This window comes from Chrysochloris asiatica, unplaced genomic scaffold, assembly GCF_000296735.1.
Source record: "Chrysochloris asiatica unplaced genomic scaffold, ChrAsi1.0 scaffold00152, whole genome shotgun sequence".
NCBI lineage: Eukaryota > Metazoa > Chordata > Mammalia > Afrosoricida > Chrysochloridae > Chrysochloris > Chrysochloris asiatica.
The window spans coordinates 7,498,778-7,523,700 of NW_006408670.1; positions in this window are offsets into that span (position 1 = coordinate 7,498,778).

The following is a 24,923-nucleotide window of genomic DNA, read 5'->3' on the forward strand; positions in this document are numbered from 1 at the left end:
ACTACCTTGTCATGTAACTTGCTCTCTGTATATGGACATTTTGGACTCGTCTGCCATGTAGCTAGCTCTCTATAAATGGATATGTTGGACTGATCTGAAGTAGGTACCTCTCTGTATATGAACATATTGGACTTGTGTGCCATGGAGCTAGCTCCCAGGATATGTGCATGTTGGACACATCTGACATTTGGCTAGAACTCTGTATATGGAAGTGTTGCACTTCTCTGCCATGTACATAGCTCTTTGTATACAGATAAATTGAACTCATGTGCATTGTAGCTAGAACTTTGTATATGGAAACGATGCACTAACTTGCCATGTAGCTAGCTTTCTGTATATGTACATTTTGGAATCATCTGCCATGTAGCTAGCTCTCTGTACATGGATATGTTGGACTGATCTGCCAAGCGGTAGCTCTCTGTATATTAACATATTGGAGTTGTCTGCCACGTAAGTAGTTCCCAGTATATGGACACTTTGGAATCATCTGCCATGTAGCTTGAACTCTGTATATGGAAATGATGCCATACTCTGCCATGTAGCTAGCTCTCTGTATTTACACATTTTGGACTCGTCTGCCATGTTGACTACTCTGCATGTAGCTAGCTTCAGTATATGGACACGTTGGACACATCTCTGGATGCAGACCAGTTGGACTCATCTGACTTTTAGGTAGAATTCTGTATATGGAAATGTTGCACTACCTTGCCATGTAGCTATCTTTCTGTACATGGACATTTTGGACACATGTATCATATAGCTAGCTCTGTGTACATGGATATGTTGGAGTGATCTGCAAAGTAGGTAGCTCTCTGTATATGAATATATTGAACTTGTCTGCCATGTAGGTGGCTCTAAGTATATGGACATGTTGTACACTTCTGCCATGTAGATAGTGCACTTAATATGGACTTGTTGGACTACTCGGTCTTGTAGATAGCTCTCAGTTAATGGACACTTTGGAAACATCTGCCATGTTTCTAGAACTCTGTATATGGAAATGTTGCACTTCTCTGCCCTGTAGATATCTCTGTGTATATGGACAATTTGGACTCGTTTGTCATATAACTAGCTCTCTGTACATGGATATGTTGGACTGATATGCAAGTAGTTTGCTCTCTGTATATAAACATATTGGACATGTCTACCATATAGCTAGCACTCAGTATATGGATACGTTGCACACAAGTATCATGGAGCTAGAACTATGTATATTGGAGTGTTGCATTACTCTGCTATGCGGGTAGCTCTCTGTGTATAGACAAGTTGGACTCATCTGAGTTGTAGCTAGAACTGTGTATATATAGAAATGTTGCACTAACCTGCTATGTAGCTAAGTGTCTGTATATGGACATTTTGGAGTCGTCTGCCATGTAGTTAGCTCTCTGTACATGGATATGTTGGACTTATCTGCAAATTAGGTAGCTCTCTGTATATGAACATGTTGGACATGTCTGCCATGTAGCTAGCTCTCTGTATATGGACATGTTGCACTACTTTGTCATGTAGTAAGTACCCTGTATATGGACATTTTGGACTACTCTGCCATGTAGCTAACTCTCAGTGTAAGAACACTTTGTACTCTTCTGCCATGTTACTTGATCTCTGTATATCTACAGTTTGGACTCGTCTGCCATGTTGCTAGCTCTCTGTACATGGATATGTAGGACTGATCTTCCAAGTAGGTAGCTGTCTGTATATGAACCTATTGGACTTGTCTGCCATATAGCCAGCTCTCAATATATGGACAAGTGCACACATCTGCCATGTAGCTAGAACTCAGTATATGGAAATGTTGCACTACTCTGCCATGTAGCTAGCTCTCTTTACAGACTAGTTGGACTCATCTGCCTTGTACCTAGAATTCTGTATATGGAAATGCTGCACTTACCTGCCATGTAGCTAGCTCTCTGTATATGAACATTTTGGAATCATCTGCCATGTAGCTAGCTCTCTGTACATGGATAGGTTGGACTGATGTGCCAAGAAGTTAGCTCTCTGTATATGAACATATTGGACTTGTCTGTCTTGTAGCTAGCTCTCAGTATATTAACATGTTTGACACATCTGCCATGTATCTAGATCTCTGTATATGGAAGTGTTGCACTACTCTGCCATGTAGCTAGCTCTCAGTATATGGACATGTTGGACATATCTGCCAGGTAGCTCGTACTCTGTATATGGAAAAGTGGCAATACCCTTGCCATATAGCTAGCTCTCTGTATATGGATATTTTGGACTGATCTGCTAAGTAGGTAGCTCTCTGTATATGAACATATTGGGCTTATCTGCCATGTAGCTAGCTCTCAATATATGGACATGTTGGAGTCATTAGCCAGGTCGCTAGTATTCTTTATATGAACATGTTGGACTACACTACCACGTAGTTAGCTCTCAGTATATGAACACTTTAGACTCATCTGACATGTAGCTTGAACTCTGTACATGGAAATGTTGCCTTACTCTGCCATGTAGCTAGCTCTCTGTATATGGATATTTTGGATTGATCTGCCATGTAGCTAGCTCTTAGGATATGGACATGTTGGACATATCTCCCATGTAGCTCGAACTCTGTATATGGAAATGTTGCCTTACTCTGCCCTGTAGCTTTCTGTGATTGCATATTTTGGACTGATCTGCCATGTAGCCAGTTCTCTGTATATGAATATAATGAACTCATCTGCCATGTAGCTAGTACCCAGTATATGGACATGTTGCACTACTCTGCCATGTAGTTAGTACCTGTATATGGACTACTATGCCATGCAGCTAGCTCTCAGTATATGAACACTTTGGACTCTTCGTCCATGTAGCTTGCACTCTGTATATCTACATTTTGGACTCGTCTGCCATGTAGCTAGCACTCTGTACATGGATATGTAGGACTGATCTGCCAAGTAGGTAGCTCTCTGTATATGAACATATTGGGCATGTCTGCCATGTAGCCAGCTCTCAATATATGGACAAGTTGGACACATGTGTCATGTTTCTAGAACTCTGTTTATTGAAATGTTGCATTACTCTACCATGTAGCTAGCTCTTTGTATATGAACAAGTTGGACTCTTCTGCCTTGTACCTAGAACTCTGTATATGGAAATGTTGCCCTTACCTGCCGTGTAGCTAGGTCTTTTGATATGGACATTTTGGACTCGTCTGCCATGTAGCTAGCTCTCTGTTCATGGATATGTTGGACTGATCTGCCAAGCGGTAGCTCTCTGTATATTAACATATTGGACTTGTCTGACATGTAGCTAACTCTCAGTATATTAACATGTTTGACACATCTGTCATGTAGCTAGATCTCTGTATATGGAAATGTTGCACTACTCTGCCACGTAACTAGCTCTTAGTATATGGACATGTTGGACACATCTGCCAGGTAGCTCGTACTCTGTATATGGAAAAGTGGCAATACCCTGCCATGTAGCTAGCTATCTCTATATGGATATTTTGGATCCGTCTGCCTTGTAGCTAGCTCTCTGTACATGGATATGTTGGACTGATCTGCTAAGGAGGTAACTTTCTGTATATGAGCACTTTGGACTCATCTGACTGTACCTTGAACTCTGTATATGTAAATGATGCACTACTCTGCCACGTAGCTAACTCTCTGTATATGAATATTTTTGACTGATCTGTCATGTAGCTAGCTCTCAGGATATGGACACAGTGGACACATGTGCCATGTAGCTAGAACTCTGTATATGGAAATGTTGCCTTACTCTGCCATGTAGCTAGTTCTCTGTATATAGACAAGTTGGATTCATCTGCCTTGTAGCTAGAACTCTGTATATGGAAATGTTGCACTACCCTGCATATAGCTAGCTCTCTGTATCTGGACATTTTGGACACATCTGCCATGTAGGTAGCTCTGTGTGCATGGATATTTTGGACAGATGTGCTATGTAGGTAGATCTCAGTATATGGACACGTTGCATACATCTGCAATATAGTTAGTACTGTTTCTATGGACATGATGGACTACTCAGCCATGTAGCTAGTTCTCAGTATATGAACACTTTGGACTCATCTGCCATATAGATTTAACTCTGTATATGGAAATGATGCACTACTCTGCCATGTAGCTAGCTCTCTGTATATGGACATTTTGCACTTGTTGGACTCATCTGCCAAGTAGGTTGCTCTCTGTATATGAACATATTGGACTTGTCTGCCATGTAACTAACTCTCAGTATATTAACATGTTTGGCATATCTGTCATATTGCTAGATCTCTGTATATGGAAATGTTGCACTACTCTGCCACGTAAGTAGCTCTCAGTATATGGACATGTTGGACACATCTACCAGGTAGCTAATACTCTGTATATAGAAAAGTGCCAATACCCTGTCATGTAGCTAGCTCTCAGTATATGGACATGTTGGATTCATCTGCCATGTAGCTAGTACCACGTATATGGACATGCTGGACTGCTCTGCCATGTAGCTAGCTCTCAGTGTATTTAAAGGTTGGGCAAATCTGCAATGTACCTAGAATTCTGTATATGGAAATGTGGCACTACTCTACCATGTAACTAAGTCTGTGTATATGGATATTTTGGACTCGTCTGCCATTTATCTAGCTCTCTGTGCATGGATATGTAGGACTGATCTGCCAAGTAGGTAACTCTCTGTATTTGAACATATTGGACTTGTCTGCCATGTAGGTGGCTCTCAGTATATGGACACGTTGGACACATCTGCCATGTAGCTAGCTCTCAGTGTATGGACATGTTGGACACATCTGCAATGTACCTAGATCTCTATTTATGCAAATGTTGCTCTACCCTGCCATCTAGTTAGATCACTGTATATAGACAAGATAGATTCATCTGCCTTGTAGCTAGAACTCTGTATATGTAAATGTTGCATTACCCTGCCATGTAGCTAGCTCTCTGTATATGGACATTTTTGAATCATCTGCCATGAAGCTAGCTCTCAGTATATAGACATGTTGGACTAATCTGCCATGTAGCTAGTACCCTGTCTATGGACATGTTGAACTACTCTTCCATATATCTCACTCTCAGTATAAGGACATGTTGGAGACATCTGCCATGTAGCTAGAACTCTGCATATGGAAATTTTGCACTACCCTGCCACGTACTGAGCTCTCTGTGTATAGACATGTTGGAGTCATCTGTTTTGTAGCTAGCCCTTGAAATATACACATGCTGGACTCATGTGCCATGTAGCTAACTCTCAGTATATGGACATGTAGGACTCATCTGCCATGTTGCTAGTACTCTGTATATGGAAATGTTACACTACCCTGCCATGTAGCTAGTTCTCTTTAGGTGGAGATTTTTGATTCGTCTGACATGTACCTAGCTCTCTGTAGATGGATATGTTGAACTGATCTGCCAAGTAGGTAACTATCTGTTTATGAACATACTGGACTTTTCTGCCTTGTAGCTACCTCTCTGTATTTGGATATGTTGGACTCATCTTCCATGTAGATAGTTCCCTGTATATGGACATCTTGAACTACTCTGCCATAAAGGTGGCTCTCAGTATATGGACACATTGAACACATCTGCCATGTTACTAGAACTCTGTATATGGAAATGTTGCACTACTATGCCATGCACCTAGTTCTCTGTATATCGACAAGTTGGACTTATCTGCCCTGTTGCTAGAACTCTTTATATGTAAATTTTGCACTACCCTGCCATGAAGTTAGATTTCTATATATATTGACAAGTTGGACTCATCTGACTTGTAGCTAGAACTCTATATGGAAATGTTTCACTACCCTGTCATGTAGCTATCTCTCTGTTTATGCACATTTTGCACTAGCTCTCTGTACATGGATATGTTGAACTGATCTGCCAAGTAAATAGCTCTCTGCATATGAACATATAGGGTTTGTCTGACATGTAGGTAGCTCTCTGTATATGAACACCTTTGACACATCTGCCATGTAACTAGAAATCAGTAAATGGAAATGTTGCACTACCCTGCCATGTACCTAGCTCTCTGTATATGGACATTTAGGAATCGCTTGCCATGTAGCTAGGTTTCTGTACATGAATATGCTGGACTGATCTTTCAAGTAGGTAGCTCTCAGTATATGAACATATTGAATTTGTCTGCCATGTAGGTGGCTCTCAGTATATGGACAAGTTGGACATATCTGCCATGTAGCTGTTGTTGTTGTTGTTAAGTGCCATCCAGTCTGTTCCAACCCATAACAACCATGTACAGGATTTCTGAGGCTATAAACCTTTATGGGAGCAGAATGCCTCATCTTTCTCCTGCGGTACCGCAGGTAGTTTCAAACTGTTGGCCTTAAAGTAAGCAGCCTGATTCGTAACCACTACGCTACCAGAGCCATGTAACTAGTAACCTGAATGTTGAACTACTCTGCCATTTTGCTAACTCTCAGTATATGGACATGTTGGATTCATCTGCAATGTAGCTAGTACTCTGTATGTGGACATGTTGAACTACTCTGCCATTTTGCTAGCTTTCTGGATGTGTTGGACTGATCTGTCAAGTAGGTAGCTCTCTGTATATGAACATATTGGAGTTGTCTGACATGTAGATGGCTCTCATTATATGGACAAGTTGGACATATCTGCCATGTAGCTAGTACCCTGAATATGGACACGTTGAACTACTCTGCCATGTAGCTAGCTCTCAGTATATGGATACGTTGGACACATCTGCCATGTAGCAGGAACTATGTATATGGAAATGTTGCACTACCCTGCCATGAAGTTAGATCTCTATATATATTGACAAGTTGGACTCATCTGCCTTGTAGCTAGAACTCTGTATATGGAAATGTTACAATACTCTGTCATGTAGCTAGGTCTCTGTATATGTACATTTTGGAATCACCTGCCATGTAGCTAGCTCTCTGTACACGGACATGTTGAACTGATCGGACAAGTAGGTAGCTCTGTGTATATTAACATATAGGATATATCTGCCATTTAGCTAGTTCTCAAAATATGGACATGTTGGACTCATCAGACATGTAGTTAGTACCCTGTATATGGACATGTTGGTCTGCGCAGCCATGTAGCTAGCTCTCAGTATATGGACACATTTGACACATCTGCCTTGTACGTAGATCTCTGTATATGGAAATGTAGCACTACTCTGCCATGTAGCTAGCTCTCTTTACAGACTAGTTGGACTCATCTGCCTTGTACCTAGAACTCTGTATATGGAGATGTTGCACTACCCTGCCATGTAGCTAGCTCTCTGTATATGGACATTTTCTACTCGTCTGCCATGTAGCTAGCTCTCTGTACATGGATATGATGGACTGATCTGTCAAGACGGTAGTTCTCTGTATATGAACATATTGGACTAGTCTGCCATGTAGGTGGCTCTCATTATATGGACACGTTGGACACATCTGCCATGTAGCTACTGCCCTGAATATGGACATGTTGGACTACTCTGACATGTAACTCACTGTCATTATATGGACACGTTGGACACATCTGCCATGTAGATAGAACTCTGCATATGGAAATTTTGCACTACCCTGCCATGTACCTAGTTCTCTGTATATAGACTTGTTGGACTTATATGCCTTGTAGCTAGCCCTCTAAATATACACTTGCTGGACTCATCTGCCATGTAGCTAACTCTCAGTATATGGACATGTAGGACTAATGTGCCATGTTGCTAGTACTCTGTATACGTAAATGTTGCACTACCCTGCCATGTAGATGGCTCTCTGTATATGGATATTTTTGTCTATACTGCCATGTAGCTAGCTCTCAGTATATGGACACATTGGACTCATCTGCCATGTAGCTTGAACTCGGTATATGGAAATGTTGCACTACACTGCCATGTAGCTAACTCTCTTTAGATGCAGATTTTTGACTCGTCTGACATGTAGGTAGCTCTCTGTACATGGATATATTGGACTGATCTGCCAAGTAGGTAGCTATCTGTTTATGAACATACTGGAATTCTCTGCCTTGTAGCTACCTCTCTGTATTTGGATATGTTGGACTCATCTTCGATGTAGCTAGTTCCTTGTATATGGACATGTTGGATTACTCTGTCATGCAGGTAGTTCTCAGTATACGGACACTTTGGACACATCTGCCATGTTACTAGAACTCTGTTTATTGAAATGTTGCACTACTATGCCATGTAGCTAGTTATCTGTATAAAGACAAGTTGGACTCATCTGCTTTGTGGTTAGAACTCTGTATATGTAAATATTGCACTACACTGCCATGTAGCTAGCTCTCTGTATATAGACATTTTGGACTTGTCTGCCTTGTTGCTAGCTCTCTGTACATGTATATGTTGGACTGATCTTCCAAGTAGTTAGCTCTCTGTATATGAACATATAGGATTTGTCTGACATATAGGTAGCTCTCTGTATATGAACACCTTTGACACATCTGCCATGTAGCTAGAAATCAGTAAATGGAAATGTTGCACTACCCTGCCATGTACCTAGCTCTCTGTATATGGATATGTTGGACTGATCTGTCAAGTAGGTAGCTCTCTGTATATGAACATATTGCACTTGTCTGCCATGTAGATCACTCTCAGTATATGGACAAGTTGGACACATCTGCCATGTAGCCAGTAACCTGAATATGGACATGTTGAACTACTCTGCCATGTAGCTAGCTTTCTGTACATGGACATGTTGGACTGATCTGTCAAGTAGGTAGCTCTCTGTGTATGAACATATTGGAGTTGTCCGCCATGTAGGTGGCTCTCAGTATATGGACAAGTTGGATATATCTGCGATGTAGCTAGTACCCTGAATATGGACATATTGTACTACTCTGCCATGTAGCTAGCTCTCTGTACATGGATATGTTGGACTGATTTGCCAAGTAGGTAGCCCTCTGTATATGGACATATGGTCTTGTCTGCCATGTAACTAGCTCTCAGTATATGGACTATAAGAACATGTTGGGCACATCGTCCATGTAGCTAGAACTATGTATATGGAAATGTGGCACTACCCTGCCATGTAGCTAGCTCTCTGTATATTGACATTTTGGTCTCGTCTGGCATGTAGCTAATGCTCTGTACATGGATATGATGGAATGATCTTCCAAGTAGGTAGGTCTCTGTATATGAACGTATTGGAGTTGTCTGACATGAAGTTAGCTCTGAATATACGGACACCTTGTAAACATCTGCCATGTCGCTAGAACTCTGTATATGGAAATGTTGCACTACTCTGTCATGTAGCTTGCTCTCTGCAATTGATCATTTTGAACTCGTCTGTCATGTAGCTAGCTCTGTGTATATGGATATGTTACACTGATCTGTGAAGTAGGTAGCTCTCTGTATATTAACATAATTGACGTGTCTGCCATGTAGCTAGCTCCCAGTCTATGGACATGTAGGACTCATCTAACAAGTAGCTAGTACCCTGTTTATGGACATGTAGGACTCCTCTGCCATGTAGCTAACTGTCAGTTTATGGACAGGTTGGACACATCTGCCATGTACCTAGAACTCTGTATATGGAAATGTTGCACTACTCTGTCATGTAGGTAGCTCTCTGTATATAAACAAGTTGGATTCATCTGCCTTGTACCTAGAACTCTGCATATGGAAATGTTTCACTACCCTGCCATGTAGCTGGCTCTCTGTATATGGACACTGTGGACTCTTCTGCAATAGAGCTATCTCTCTGTGCATGGATATGTTGGACTGATCTGCCAAATAGTTAGCTCTCTGTATATGAACATACTGGACTTGTCTGCCATGTAGTTAGCTCTCAATACATGAACACATTGGAAACATCTGCCATATAGCTATAATGCTGAATATGAACATGTTGCACTACTCTGCCATGTAGTTAGCTCTCTGTATGTAGACAATTTGTACTCATCTCCTTTGTTGCTAGAACTCTGTATAAGGAAATGTTGCATTACACTGCCATGTAGCTAATTCTCTTTATATGGACATATTGGACTCGTCTGCCATGTAGCTAGCTCTCTGTACATGGTTATGTTGGACTGATCTGCCAAGTAGTTAGCTCTTTGTCTTTGCACATATAGGACTTGTGTGCCCCGTAGGTGGCTCTCAGTATATAGACACGTTGAACACATCAGCCATGTAACTACTATGCTGAATATGGACAAGTTTGACTACTCTAACATGTAGCTAGCTCTCAGTATATGGACACGTTGTACACATCTGCCATGTAGCTCTATCTCTGTATATGGAAATGTTGCACTATTCTGCCATGTGGCTAGCGCTCTGTATATGGACATTTTGGACTCATCTGCCATGTAGCTAGCTCTCTGTACATGGATATGTGGAACTGAACTGCCAAGTAGGTAGATCTCTTTATATGAACATATTGGACTTATCTGCCATATAGGTAGCTCTCAGTATATGAACAACTTTGACACATCTGCCAAGTAGCTAGAACTCAGTATATGGAAATGTTGCACTACCCACCCATGTAGCTAGCTCTCTGTATATGGGCATTTTGGAATTGTCTGCCATGTAGCTCGCTTTCTGCACATGGATATGTTGGATTGATCTGCCAAGTAGGTAGCTCCCTGTACATGAACATATTGGATTTATCTTCCATGTAGGTGGCTCTTAGTATATGGACACGTTGGACACATCTGCCATGTAGCTAGTACCCTGAATATGGACATGTTGGACTACTCTGCCATATAGGTGGCTCTCAGTATGTGGACACACTGGACACATCTGCAATGTAGCTAGAACTCTGTACATGGAAATGCTGCACTACTCTGCCATGGAACTAGCTCTCTGTATATAGACAAGTTGTACTAATCTGCCTTGAAGATACAACTCTGTATATAGAAATGATGCACTACCCTGCCATGTAGGTAGGTCTCTGTATATGGACATTTTGGACTCGTATACCATGTAGCTAGCTCTCTGTACATGGATATTTTGGACTGATCTGACATGTAGGTAGTTCTCATTATATGGACACGTTGGACATATCTACCATGTAGGTTGAACTCTGTATATGGAAATGTTGTACTTCCCTGCCATGTAGCTAGCTCTCTGTACATAGACAAATTGGTCTCATCTGCCTTGTAGCTAGAACTCTGTATATGGAAATGATGCACTACCCTGCCATGAAGCTAGCTCTCTCTATATGGACATTTTCGACTTGTCTTCCATGTAGCTAGCTCTCTGTACATGCATATGTTGGACTGATCGGCCATGTAAGTAGCTCTCGATATATGGACATATTTGAATTGTCTGCCATGTCGCTAGCTCACTGTATATGTACATATTTAAGTTATCAGCCATGTAGCCAAAACTATCTTATGAACATGTTGGACTCATCTGCCTTGTAGCTAGTCCTCTATATATACACTTGTTGGACTCTTCTGCCATGTAGTTAACTCTCAGTATATGGATATGTTGGACTACTCTGCCATGTCACTAGCTCTCAGTATATGTACATTTTGGACTCATCCGCCATGTAGCCAGCTCTCTCTCTATGAACATGTAGGACTCATCTGCCTTGTATCTTTCCCTATAAATATATATATATGTTGGACTCGTATGCCATATAGCTAACTCACAGTATATGGACATGTTAGACTCATCTACCATGTACCTCGATAAGTCCAACATGTTCATACAAAGAGAGCTGGCTACATGGCTGGTGAGGCCCACATGTCCATATACAGAGAGCTAGCTACATAGCAGATGAGTCCAAAATGTCCATATACAGAGTGATAGCTACATGGCAGAGTAGTGCAAATTTCCATATACAGAGTTCTAGCTGCATGGCAGATTAGTCCAACGTGTCCCTATACTGAGAATTAGCTACATGCCAGAGTAGTTCAAGATTTCCTTATACAGAGATCTATCTCCTTGGAAGATGATTCCAACGTGTCCATATACTAAGAGCTAGCTACATGGCAGATAAGTCGAACATGTCCATAGATTTAGAGCTGTCTACAAAGCAAATGAGTCCAACATGTTCATACACAGAGAGCTGGCTATATGGCTGATGACTCCAACATGTCCATATAGAGAGAGCTTGCTACATTGGAGAAAATTCCAAAATCTTTATAAACAAAAAGCTACCTACATGCCAGATCAGTCCAATATATCCGTGCACAGAGAGTTAGCTGCATATCAACTGAGTCAAAAATGTCTGTATGCAAAGATAGCTACATGTCAGAGTAGTGCAACATGTCCATATACAGAGTTCTAGCTACGTGTCAGATGAGTAAAACATGTCCATATACTGAGAGCTAGCTAAAAGACAGATGAGTCCAACATGTTCATTAATAGACAGTTGGCTATATGGCTGAAGAGTCCAACATGTCCATAAACAGAGAGTTGGCTACATGGCAGAAAATTCCAATATCATTATAAACAGAGAGCTACCTACATGGCAGATCAGTCTAACATATCTATACACGGAGAGCTAGCTATATGTCAGATGAATCCAAAATGCCCATATACAGAGATAGCTACACTGCAGAGTAGTGCAACATGTCCATATACAGAGTTCTAGCTACATGGCAGATGAGAACAACATGTCCATATACTTAGAACTAGCTACATGGCACAGTAGTCCAAGATGTCCATGTACAGAGCACTACCTACTTGTCAGATGACTCCCACATGTCCATATATTGAGAACTAGCTACATGGCAGATGAGTTCAACATGTGTGTATATAGAGGACTAGTAACAAGGCACATGAGTCCAATATGTTCATACAGAGAGAGCTGGCTACATGGCTGATGAGTCCCACATGTCCATATTCAGAGAGTTAGCTACATGGCAGATGAGTCTAAAATGTGCATATACAGAGTGATAGCTACATGGCAGAGTAGTGTAACATTTCCATATACAGACTTATAGCTGCATGGCAGATGAGTCCAACGTGTCCCTATACAGGGAGCTAGCTACATGGCAGAGTAGTGCAAGATTTCTATATACAGAGGTCTAGCTCCTTGGCAGATGAGTCCAACGTATCCAAATACTAAGAGCTAGCTACATGGCATATGAGTCCAACATGTCCATAGATTGAGAGCTATCTACAAAGCAGATGAGTGTAACATGTTCATACACAGAGAGCTGGCTATATGGCTGATGACTTCAACATGTCCATATACAGAGAGCTTGCTACATGGCATACAATTCCAATATCTTTATAAAGAGAGATACCTCCATGGCAAATCAGTCCAATATACCCATGCACAGAGAGCTAGCTACATGTCAATTGAGTCCAAAATGTCCATATACCGAGATAGCTACATGTCAGAGTAGTGCAACATGTCCATATGCAGAGTTCTAGCTATATGGCAGATGAGTCCAACGTGTCCACATACTCAGAGATAGATATATAGTAGAATAGTCCAAGATGTCCATTTACAGATTAATAGCCACATGGAAGATGACTCCCACATGTCCATATACAGAGACCTAGCTACATGGCAGATAAGTCCAATATGTTCATATTCAGAGAACTACCTACATGGTAGATCAGTCCAACATTTCCAAGCACAGAGTTATAGCTACATGGCAGAAGAGTCCTAAATGTCCATATACAGAGAGCCAGATACTTGTCAGAGTAGTGCAAGATTTCCATATACAGATGTCTAGCTACATGGCAGATGAGACCAACGTGTCTATATACTGAGAGCTAGGTACATGGGCGAGTAGTCCAACACGTCCATATCCAGAGTACTAGTTACAATGTAGATGAGTCCAACGTTTCCATATTCTGAGAGCTAGCTATATGGCAGAGTAGTTCAACAAGTCCATATACAAAGTACTATCTACATGGCAGATGAGTCAAACATGTGTATATATAGAGGACATGCTACAAGGCAGTTGAGTCCAACATGTTCATACAGAAAAAGCTGGCTAAATGGCTGATGAGTCCAACATGTCCATATACTGAGAGTAAACTACATGGCAGGTGAGTCCAACATGTGTATATTTAGAGGGCTCATTACAAGGCAGATGAGTCCAACATGTTCATACACAGAGAGCTGGCTACATGGCTGATAAGTCCAACATGTTCATATACTGAGAGTTATCTACATGGCAGACAAGTACAATATGTTCACATACAGGGAGCTACATACAAGGCAGTTCAGTCCAACATATCCATGTAGAGAGTGCTAGCTGCATGGCAAATGAGTCCAAAATGTCCGTATACAGAGATCTAGCTACATAGCAGATGAGTCCAACGTGTCCATATACTGAGAGCTAGGTACATGGGCGAGTAGTCCAATACGTCCATATCCAGAGTACTAGCTACATTGTAGATGAGGCCAAAGTGTCCATATACTGATATCTAGCTATATAGCAGAGTAGTTCAACATGTCCATATACAAAGTACTAGCTACATAGCAGATGAGTCCAACATGTGTATATATAGAGGGCTATCAACAAGGCAGATGAGTCCAACATATTCATACAGAGAAAGCTGGCTACAAGGTTGATGAGTCCAACATGTCCATATACTGAGAACTAGCTAGCTACGTGGCAAACAAACCCAACATGTTCATATATAGAGAGCTACCCACATGGCAGATCAGTCCAACATATTCATGTACAGAGAGTTAGCTACATGGAAGGGTAGTGCAACATTTACATATACAGTGTTCTAGCTATATGTCCGATCAGTCCAACGTGTCCATATACTGAGAGCCAACTAAATGTCAGAGTAGTCTAACATGTCCATATACAGAGTTCTAGCTATATGGCAGATGAGTCCAGAATGTCCATATATTAAGTGCTAGCTACATGGCAGAATAGTGCAACATTTCCATATACAGGGAACTAGCTACAAGGCAGATGAGTCTAACATGTTCATATATTTAGAGTAAGCTACTTGGCAGATGAGTCCAACATATGTATATTTAAAGGGCTCACTACAAGACAGATGAGTCCAACATGTTCATATACAGATAGCTGACTCAATGGCTGATGAGTCCAACAAGTCCATATACAGAGAGCTAGCTACATGGCAGAGTAGTGCAACATTTCCGTATACAGAGTTAGAGCTACATCTCAGATGAGTCCGACATGTCCGTAAACTGAGAGCTAGCTACAGGTCAGAGTAGTGCAACATGTCCATATACAGATTTTAGCTACATGGCACATGAGTCCAACGTATTCATATACTGAGAGCTACCTACATGGCAGAGTAGTGCAACATTTCCATGTACAATGTTCTAGCTACATGGCAGATGAGTCCAACATGTCCATATACTGAGAGGTAGCTAGGTACATGGCAGACAAGTCCAATATGTTCATATATAGAGAGCTACCTACATGGAAATTCAGTCCAACATACTCATGTACCGAGAGCTAGCTACATGGCAAACGAATCCAAAATGTCCATATATAGACAGCTATCTAAATTGCAGAGTAGTGCAACATTTCCATATACAGGTTTCTAGCTATATGGCCGATCAGTCCAACATGTCCATATACTGAGAGCCAACTACATGGAAGAGTAGTCCAACATGTCCACGTACAGAGTATTAGCTACATGGCAGAAGAGTCCAATGTGTCCATATATTTAGACCTAGCTACATGGCAGAGTAGTGCAACATTTCCATGTACAGAGTACTACATGGCAGTAGTATTTCCATATACAGGGTTATATCTACATTTCAATGAGTCATACATGTCCATAAACGGAGAGCTAGGTATATGGCAGATGAGTACAACGTGTCCATATACAGAGAACTAGCTACGTGGCAGAGTATTGCAACATTTCCATATACAGTGTTTTACCTACATGACAGATGAGTCTTATGTGTCCATATACTGAAAGCTAGCTACATGGCAAAGTAGTCCAACATGTCAATGTACATAGTACTAGCTACAAGGCAGATGAGTGCAACATGTCAATATACTGAGAGTTGGCTACATTGCAGATGGATCCGACATGTGTATATTTAGAGGTTTAGCTACAGGCAGATGAGTCCAACATGTTCATACAGAGAGAACTGGCTCCATGGCTGATGAGTCCAACAGGTCCATATACAGAGAGCTAGCTACATGGCAGAGTACTGTAACATTTCTATATACAGAGTACTAGTACATGACAGATGAGTCCATCGTGTCCATATACTGAGAGCTACCTACATGGCAGAGTAATACAACATGTCCATATACAGAGTTCTAGCTACATTTCAGATGAGTCCAACGTGTCCATATAGTGAGAGCTATCTACATGCAGAGTAGTCCAACATGTCCTTATAGAGAGTACTAGCTACATGGCAGATGAGTCCAACATGACCATATCCTGAGAGTTAGCTACATGGCAGTTGGGTCCAACATGTGTATATTTAGAGGGCTAGCTACAAGGCAGAGGAGTCCAACTTGTTCATACACAGAGAGCTGGCTACATGGTAGAGTAGTCCAACATATCCATATACTGAGAGCTAGCTACATGACATATAAGTCCAATAATTTTATATAAAGACAGCTACCTACATGGCAGATCAGTCCAACATACCCATTCACAAACAGCTAGCTACAGGGCAGACTAGTCCAGAATGGCCATAAACAGAGGTAGCTACATGGCAGAGTAATGTAACATGTCCATATACATAGCTGCATCTATATGGCAGATGAGTCTATCGTGTCCATATACTGAGCGCTAGCTACATGGTGGAATAGTGAAACATTTCCATATAAAGAGTTTTAGCTGCATGGCAGATGAGTCCATCTTGTCCATATACTGAGAGAGCTACATGACAGAGTAGTCCAACATGTCCATATATATAGAGTACTAGCTACATGGCAGATGAGTCCAACATGACCATATACTGAGAGTTAGCTACATGGCAGATGATTCCAACATGTGTATATTTAGAGGGCTTGCTATAAGGCAGATGAGTTCAACTTGTTAATACACAGAGAGCTGGCTACCAGGCTCATGAGTCCAACATGTCCCCAAACTGAGACTTAGCTATATGGCAAACAAGTCCAATATGTTCATATACAGAGAGCTACCTATGTGGCAGATCAGTCCAACATATCCAAGTACAGAAAGATAGCTACATGGAAGAGAAGTGCTACATTTCCATATATGGAGTTTTAGCTACATGGCAGGTTAGACGAATGTGTCCATATACTGAGAGCTAGGTACATGGCAGAGTAGCCCAACATGTCCATATACAGAGTATTAGCTACATTACAGATGAGTCCAACATTTCCATATACTGTGTGTTAGGTACATAGCAAATGAATCAAACATGTGTGTATGTATGGGGCAGATTAATCCAAAATGACCATATACAGCGAGGTAGCTACATGGCAGAGTAGTACAACCTGTCCATATACAGAGTACTAGCTACATGTCAGATGAGTCCAACATGCCCATATACTGAGAGTTAGCTACATGCCAGATGAGACCAACATATGAATATTTACAAGACCCGCTACAAGGCAGATGAATCCAACATATTCATACACAGAGAACTGGCTACATGGCTGATGAGTCCAACATGTCCATATACTGAGAGCTTGCTACAAGGCTGGCTAGTCCAATATGTCCATATACAGAGTTCAAGCTACATGGCAGATGAGTCCAATGTGTCAATATACTGAGAGCTAGCTACATGGTAGAGTAGTCCAACATGTCCATATACAGAGCACTAGCTACATGGAAGATGATTTCAACATGTCCATATGCAGAGAGTTAGCTACATGGCTGATGAGTCCAACATATGTATATATAGAGGCCCAGCTACAAGGCAGATGAGTCCAACATGTTTATACAAAGAGTCCTGGCTACATGGCTGATGATTCCAACATGTCCATATACTGAAAGCTATCTACATGGCAGACAACTCCAAAATGTCCATATACAGAGAGCTAGCTAAATGGCAGAGTAGTACAACATGTCCATATACAGCATACTAGCTACATGACAGATAAGTCCAACAGATCCATGTACAGAGAGCTAGCTACATGGCAGACGAGTCGAAAATGTCCATATACAGAGAGCTTGCTACATGGCGGAGTACTGCAACATTTCCATATACAGGGTACTAGCTACATGGCAGATGAATCCAACGTGTCCATATACAGAGAGGTAACAAAATGGCAGAGTAGTACAGCATTTCCATACACAGAGTCCTAGCTACATGGCAGATGAGTCCAAGGTGTCTATTACTGAGATCTAGCTACATGGCAGAGTAGTCCAACATGTCCATATACACAGTACTAGCTACATGGCAGATGAGTCCAACATGTTCATATACTGAGAGTTAGCTACATGGCAGATGAGTCCCACATATTCCTACTCAGAAGCTGGCTACATGGTTGATGAGTCCAACATGTCCGTAAACTGAGAGCAAGTTACATGACAGACAAGTCCAATGCGTTCATATACAGAGAGCTACCCTCATGGAAGATCTGTCCAACATATCCAAGTACAGAGAGCTAGCTATATGGCAGAGTAGTGCAACTTTTCCATATACAGAGTGCACGATACCTGGCAGATGAGTCCAATATGTTCATATACAGAGAGCTACCAACATGACAGATCAGTACAACATATCCATGTATGGAGAGCTAGCTACATGACAGATGAGTCAAAATGTCCATATAAAGAGTGGTAGCTGCATGGCACAGTAGTACAACATGTCCATGTACAGAGTTCTAGCTCCATGGCAGATGAGTCCAACATGTCCATATAAGGACAGCTAGCTACAAGGCATATGAGTCCAACATGTTCATACACAGACAGCTGGCTCTATGGCTGATGAGATCATCATGTCCATATTCAGGGTTCTAGCTACATGGCAGAGTTGTCCTACGTGTCCATATACTGAGAGCTAGCTGCATGGCAGAGTAGTCGAACATGTCCATATTCATAGTAGTAGCTACATGGCAGATGTGTCCAACATGTCCAAATACTGATAGTTATCTACATGACAGAGTAGTCAAACATGTGTATATTTAGAGGGCTAAGCACAAGGCAGATGAGTGCATCATGTTCATATACAGATAGCTGGCTACATGTCTGATGACTCCAACATGTCTATATACTGAGGGCTAGCTACATGGCAGACATGTCCAATATGTTGATATACCGAGAACTACCAACATGTCAGATCCATCCAAAATATCCAAGTATAGAGAGCTGGCTACATCGTAGACGAGTCCAAAATGTCCATATAAAGAGAGCTAGCTACATGGCAGAGTAGTCCATCATGTCCATATACAGGGTTCTAGCTACATGGCAGAGGATTCCAACGTGTACATATACTGAGAGCTAGCTACGTGGCAGAGTAGTGCAACATTTCCATATACAGAGTTCTAGCTACATGGCAGAGTTGTCCTACGTGTCCTTATACTGAGAGCTAGCTACATGGCAGAGTAGTCGAACATGTCCATATACATAGTAGTAGCTACACGACAGATGTGTCCAACATGTAGGTATACTGAGAGTTATCTACATGGCAGAGTAGTCGAACATGTGTATATTTAGAGGGCTAGGCACAAGGCAGATGAGTGCATCATGTTCATATATAAATAGCTGGCTACATGTCTGATGACTCCAACATGTCCATATACTGAGGTCTAGCTACATGGCAGACATGTCCAATATGTCTACATGGCAGACATGTCCAATTTGTTGATATACCAAGGACTACCAACATGTCAGATCAAACCAAAATATCCAAGTATAGAGAGCTGGCTACATGACAGACTAGTCCAAAATGTCCATATACAGAGAGCTTGCTATATGGCAGAGTAGTGCAACATGTCCATATACTGATAGCTAGCTACATGGCAGATGAATCCAACATGTATATATTTCGAGGGCTAGCTACAAGGCAGATGAGTCCAACATGTTCGTACAGAGAGAGCTGGCTACAAGGCAGAGTAGAGCAACATTTCCATATACAAATTTCTAGATACATGGCAGAGGAGTCCAAAATGTCCATATACTGACAGCTAGCTACATAGCAGAGTAGTCCAACATGTCCATATACAGAGTATTAGGTACACGCAGATGAGTCCAACATGTCCATATACTGAGAGCTAGCTACATGTAGCTAGCTACATGACAGATGAGTCCAACAAGTGTATATTTATAGGGCTAGGCACAAGGCAGATGAGTCCAACATGTTGATACACAGATAGCTGGCTACATGGCTGATGAACACAACATGTCCATATACTGAGAGCTAGCTACATGGCAGACAAGTACAATATGTTCATATAATGAGAGCTACCTACATGTCAGATCAGTCCAATATATCCATATACAGAGAACAAGCTTCATGACAGACAAGATCAATATTTCCATATACAGAGAGCTGAATACATGACAGAGTAGTGCAACATTTCCATATACAGAGTTGTATCTACAGGGCAGATGAGTCCAACATATCCATATACTGAGTGATATACATGGCAGATGAGTACAATATGTGTATATTTAGAGGGCTCGGTGAAAGGCAGATGAGTCCCACAGGTTCATATACAGATAGCTGGCTACATGGCTGATGAGTCCAACATATCCATACACTGAGAGCTAGGTATATGGCAGACAAGTCCAATATGTTTATATACAGAGAGCTACCTACATATCAGATCAGTCCAAAATATCCATGTCCAGAGAGCTAGCTACATGATAGACGAGTACATATTGGACTTGTCTGCCATGTAGGTGGCTGTCAGTATATGGGCACATTGGAAACATCTGCCTTGTAGCTAGTACCCTGAATATAGACATGTTGGACTACTCTGCCATGTAGCTAGCTCTCAGTATATGAATACGTTGGACACATCTACCATGTAGCTAGTACCCTGAATATGGCATGTTGGACTACTCTGCCATGTAGCTAGCTCTCTGTATCTGGATATTTTGGACTCGTCTGCCATGTAGCTAGCACTCTGTGCATGGATATGTTGGACTGATGTGCCAATTAGGTAGCTCTCTATATATGAACATATTGGACTACTCTGCCATGTAATTAGCTGTCAGTATATGGACACGTTGGAAACATCTGCCATGAAGATAGAACTCTGTATATGGAAGTGTTGCACTACTCTGACATGTAGCTAGCTCTCTGTATATAGACAAGTTGGACTCATCTGCCTTGTAGCTAGAACTCTGCATATAGAAATGTTGCACTACACTGCCATGTGGCTAGCTCTCTGTATAGGGAAATTTTGGACTCATCTGTCATGAAGCTAGCTCTTTCTACATGAATATGTTGGACTGATCTGCCAAGTAGGTAGCACTCTGTATATGAACATATTGGACTTGTCTGCCATGTAGCTAGCTCTCAGTATATGGACACGGTGGACTCATCCGCCATGTAGCTTGTATCCTGTATATGGGCATGTTGGACTACTCTGCCTTGTAACTAGCTCTCATTACATGGACATGTTGGACACATCTGCCATGTAGCTAGAACTCTGTATATGGAAATGTTGCACTACCATGCCATATAGCTAGCTCTCTGTATATGTAACTTTTGGACTCGTCTGCCATGTAGCTAGCTCTCTGTGCATGGTTATGTTGGACTGATCTGACAAGTTGGTAGCCCTCTGTATATGAACATAGTGAACTTGTTTGCCATGTAGCTAGCTCTCAGTATATGGACACGTTGGACAAATCTGCCATGTAGCTAGAACTCTGTATAGAGAAATGTTGCACTGCACTGCCATGTAGCTTTATCTCTGTGTATAGATAAGTTGGAGTCCTCTACCTTGTAGCTAGAACTCTGTATAGAGAAATGTTGCACTACCCTGCCATGTAGCTAGCCCTCTGTATATGGACATTTTGGACTTGTCTTCCAAGTAGCTAGCTCTCTGTACATGGGTATGTTGGACTGATCTGCCAAGTAGGTACCTCTCTGTATATGTACATATTGGATTTGTCTGCCATGTAGGTGGCTCTCAGTACATGGACAAGTTGATCATCTCTGGCATGTAGCTAGAAACCTGAATTCAGACATGTTGAACTACTCTGCCATTTAGCTAGCTCTCTGTACATGGATATGTTGGACTGATCAGCCATGTAGATAGATCTCTGTAAATGAACATATTGGACTTGTCTGCCATGTAGGTGTCTCTCAGTATATGAACAAGTTTGACATATCTGGCATGTAGCTAATACCCTCTATAGGGACATGTTGGATTGCTCTGCCATGTAGCTAGCTCTTAGTGTATGGACACATTGGACACATCTGCCATGCACCAAGAAATTTCTATATGGAAATGTTGCACTACCCTGCCATGTAGCTAGCTCTCTGTATATGGACATTTTAGAGTCATCTGCCATGTAGCTAACTCTCTGTACATGGATATGATGGATTGATCTGACTAGTAGTTAGCTCACTTTATATGGACATATTGGACTTTTCTGCCATGTAGCTAGCTCTCAGTATATGGACATGTTGGACTCATCAGCCATATAGCCAGATCTCTCTTTATGAACATGTTGGAATCATCTTCCTTATAGCTACTCCTCTATAAATGCACATGTTGGACTCATCTGCCATGTATCTAACTCTCAGTATATGGACATTTTGGACTCATCTGCCATATAGCTAGTTTTCTGTATATGGACATGTTGGACTACTCTGCCATGTAGCTAAATCTCATTATATGGAAACCTTGGACTCATGTGCCATGCAGCTAGAGCTCTGTATATGGAAATGTTGCACTACTCTGCCATGTAGCTACTCTGTGTATATAGACATGTTGGGCACATCTGCCAGGAAGCTAGTACTCTGTATAGGGAAAAGTGGCAATACCCTTTATGTGGATATTTTGGTCTTGTCTGCCATGTAGCTAGCTTTCTGTACATGGATACGTTGGACAGATCTGCCAAGTAGGTAGCTCTCTGTATATGAATATATTGCACTTGTCTACCATGTAGCTAGGTCTAAGTACCGGGACAAGTTGCACACATCTGCCATGTAGCTAGAACTCTGTATATGGAAATGTTGCACTAACCTGCCATGTAGCTAGCTCTCTGTATGTGGACATTTTGGACTCGTCTGCCATGTAGTTAGCTCTCTCTACATGGATATATTGGACAGATCTGCCAAGTAGGTAGCTCTCTGTATATGTACACATTGCACTTTTCTACCATGTAGATAGGTCTAAGTACATGGACACGTTGGACACATCTGCCATGTAGCTAGAACTCTATAAATGGAATTGTTGCACTACTCTTACTTGTAGCTAGTTTTCTGTATATAGACAAGTTGGACTAATCTGCCTTGTAGCTAGAACACTCTATATGGAAATATTGCATTACCCTGCATTATAGGTAACTCTCTGTATATGGAAATTTTAGATTTGTCTGCCATGTAACTAGCTCTCTGTACATGGATATGATGCACTGATCTGACAAGTAGGTCGCTCTCTGTATATGAACTTATTGGACTTTTCTGCCATGTAGGTAGCTCTCAGTATAGGGACATGTTGGACTCATCCGCCATTTATGAAGATCTCTGTATACAGAAATGTTGCACTTTGCTGCATATAGTTAGCTCTCTGTATATGGACATTTTGGAGACGTTTGTCATGTAGCTAGCTCTCTGTACATGGATATTTTGGACTGATCTGCCATGTAGGTAGATCTCAATATGTGGACATGTTGTTCTCATCTGCCATGTAGCTAGTATTCTGTATATGAAAATACTGCACTGTCGTGCCATGTAGTTAGATCTATGTATATAGACAAGTTGGACTCATCTGCCTTGTAGCTAGTACTCTGTATATGGAAATCTTGCTCTACGCTGCCATTTTGCTATCTCTCTGTGAATAGGCATTTTGGACTGGTCTGGCATGTAGCTAGCTCTCTGTATATGGATATGTTGGACTGATCTGCTAAGTAGGTAGCGCTCTGTATATGAACATATTGGACTTGTCTGCTATGTAGCTTGCTCTCAATATATGAACATGTTGGATTCATTAGCAAGGTCGCTAATACTCTTTATATGGATATGTTGGACTACTCTGCCATGTAGGTAGCTCTCAGTATATGAACACTTTGGACTCATCTGACATGTAGCTTGAACTCTGCATATGGAAATGATGCACTACTCTGCCATGTAGCTAGCTCTCTGTATATGGATATTTTGGACTGATATGCCATGTAGCTAGCACTCAGGATATAGACAAGTTGGACACATCTGCCATGTAGCTAGAACTCTGTACATGGATATGTAGCCGTATTCTGCCATGTAGCTAGTTGTCTGCATATAGACAAGTTGGACTCATCTGCCTTGTATCTACAACTCTGTATATGGAAATGTTGCACTACTCTGCATATAGGTAGGTCTCTGTATATGAACATTTTGGACTCGTCTTACATATAGCTAGCTCTCTGTGCATGGATACTTTCGACTGATCTGCCATGTAGGTAGCTCACAGTATATGGACATGTTGGAAACATCTGCCATTTATCTTGAAATCTGTATATGGAAACGTGTCACTACCCTGCCATATAGCTAGCTATATGTATATGAACATATTGGACTTGTCTGCCATATATCTAGCTCTCAGTATATGGACATGTTGGACACATCTGCCATATAGTTAGAACTCTGTATATGGAAATGATGCACTACTCTGTCATGTAGCTAGCTCTCTGTACATGGATATGTTGGACTGATCTGTGAAGTAGGTAGCTCTCTGTATGTGAACATATTGGACTTGCTGCCATTTGGCTAGAATTCTGTATATGCAAATGTTGCACTTCTCTGCCATGTACCTAGCTCTCTGTATACAGATAAGTTGAACTCATGTGTATTGTAGCTAGAACTCTGTATATGGAAATGTTGCACTACCTTGCCATGTAGCTAGCTCTCTGTATATGTACATTTTGGACTCCTCTGCCGTGTAGTTAGCTCTCTGTACATGGATATGTTGGACTGATCTGCCAAGTAGGTAGCTCTCTGTATATTAACATATTGGACTTGTCTGCCATGGAGGTAG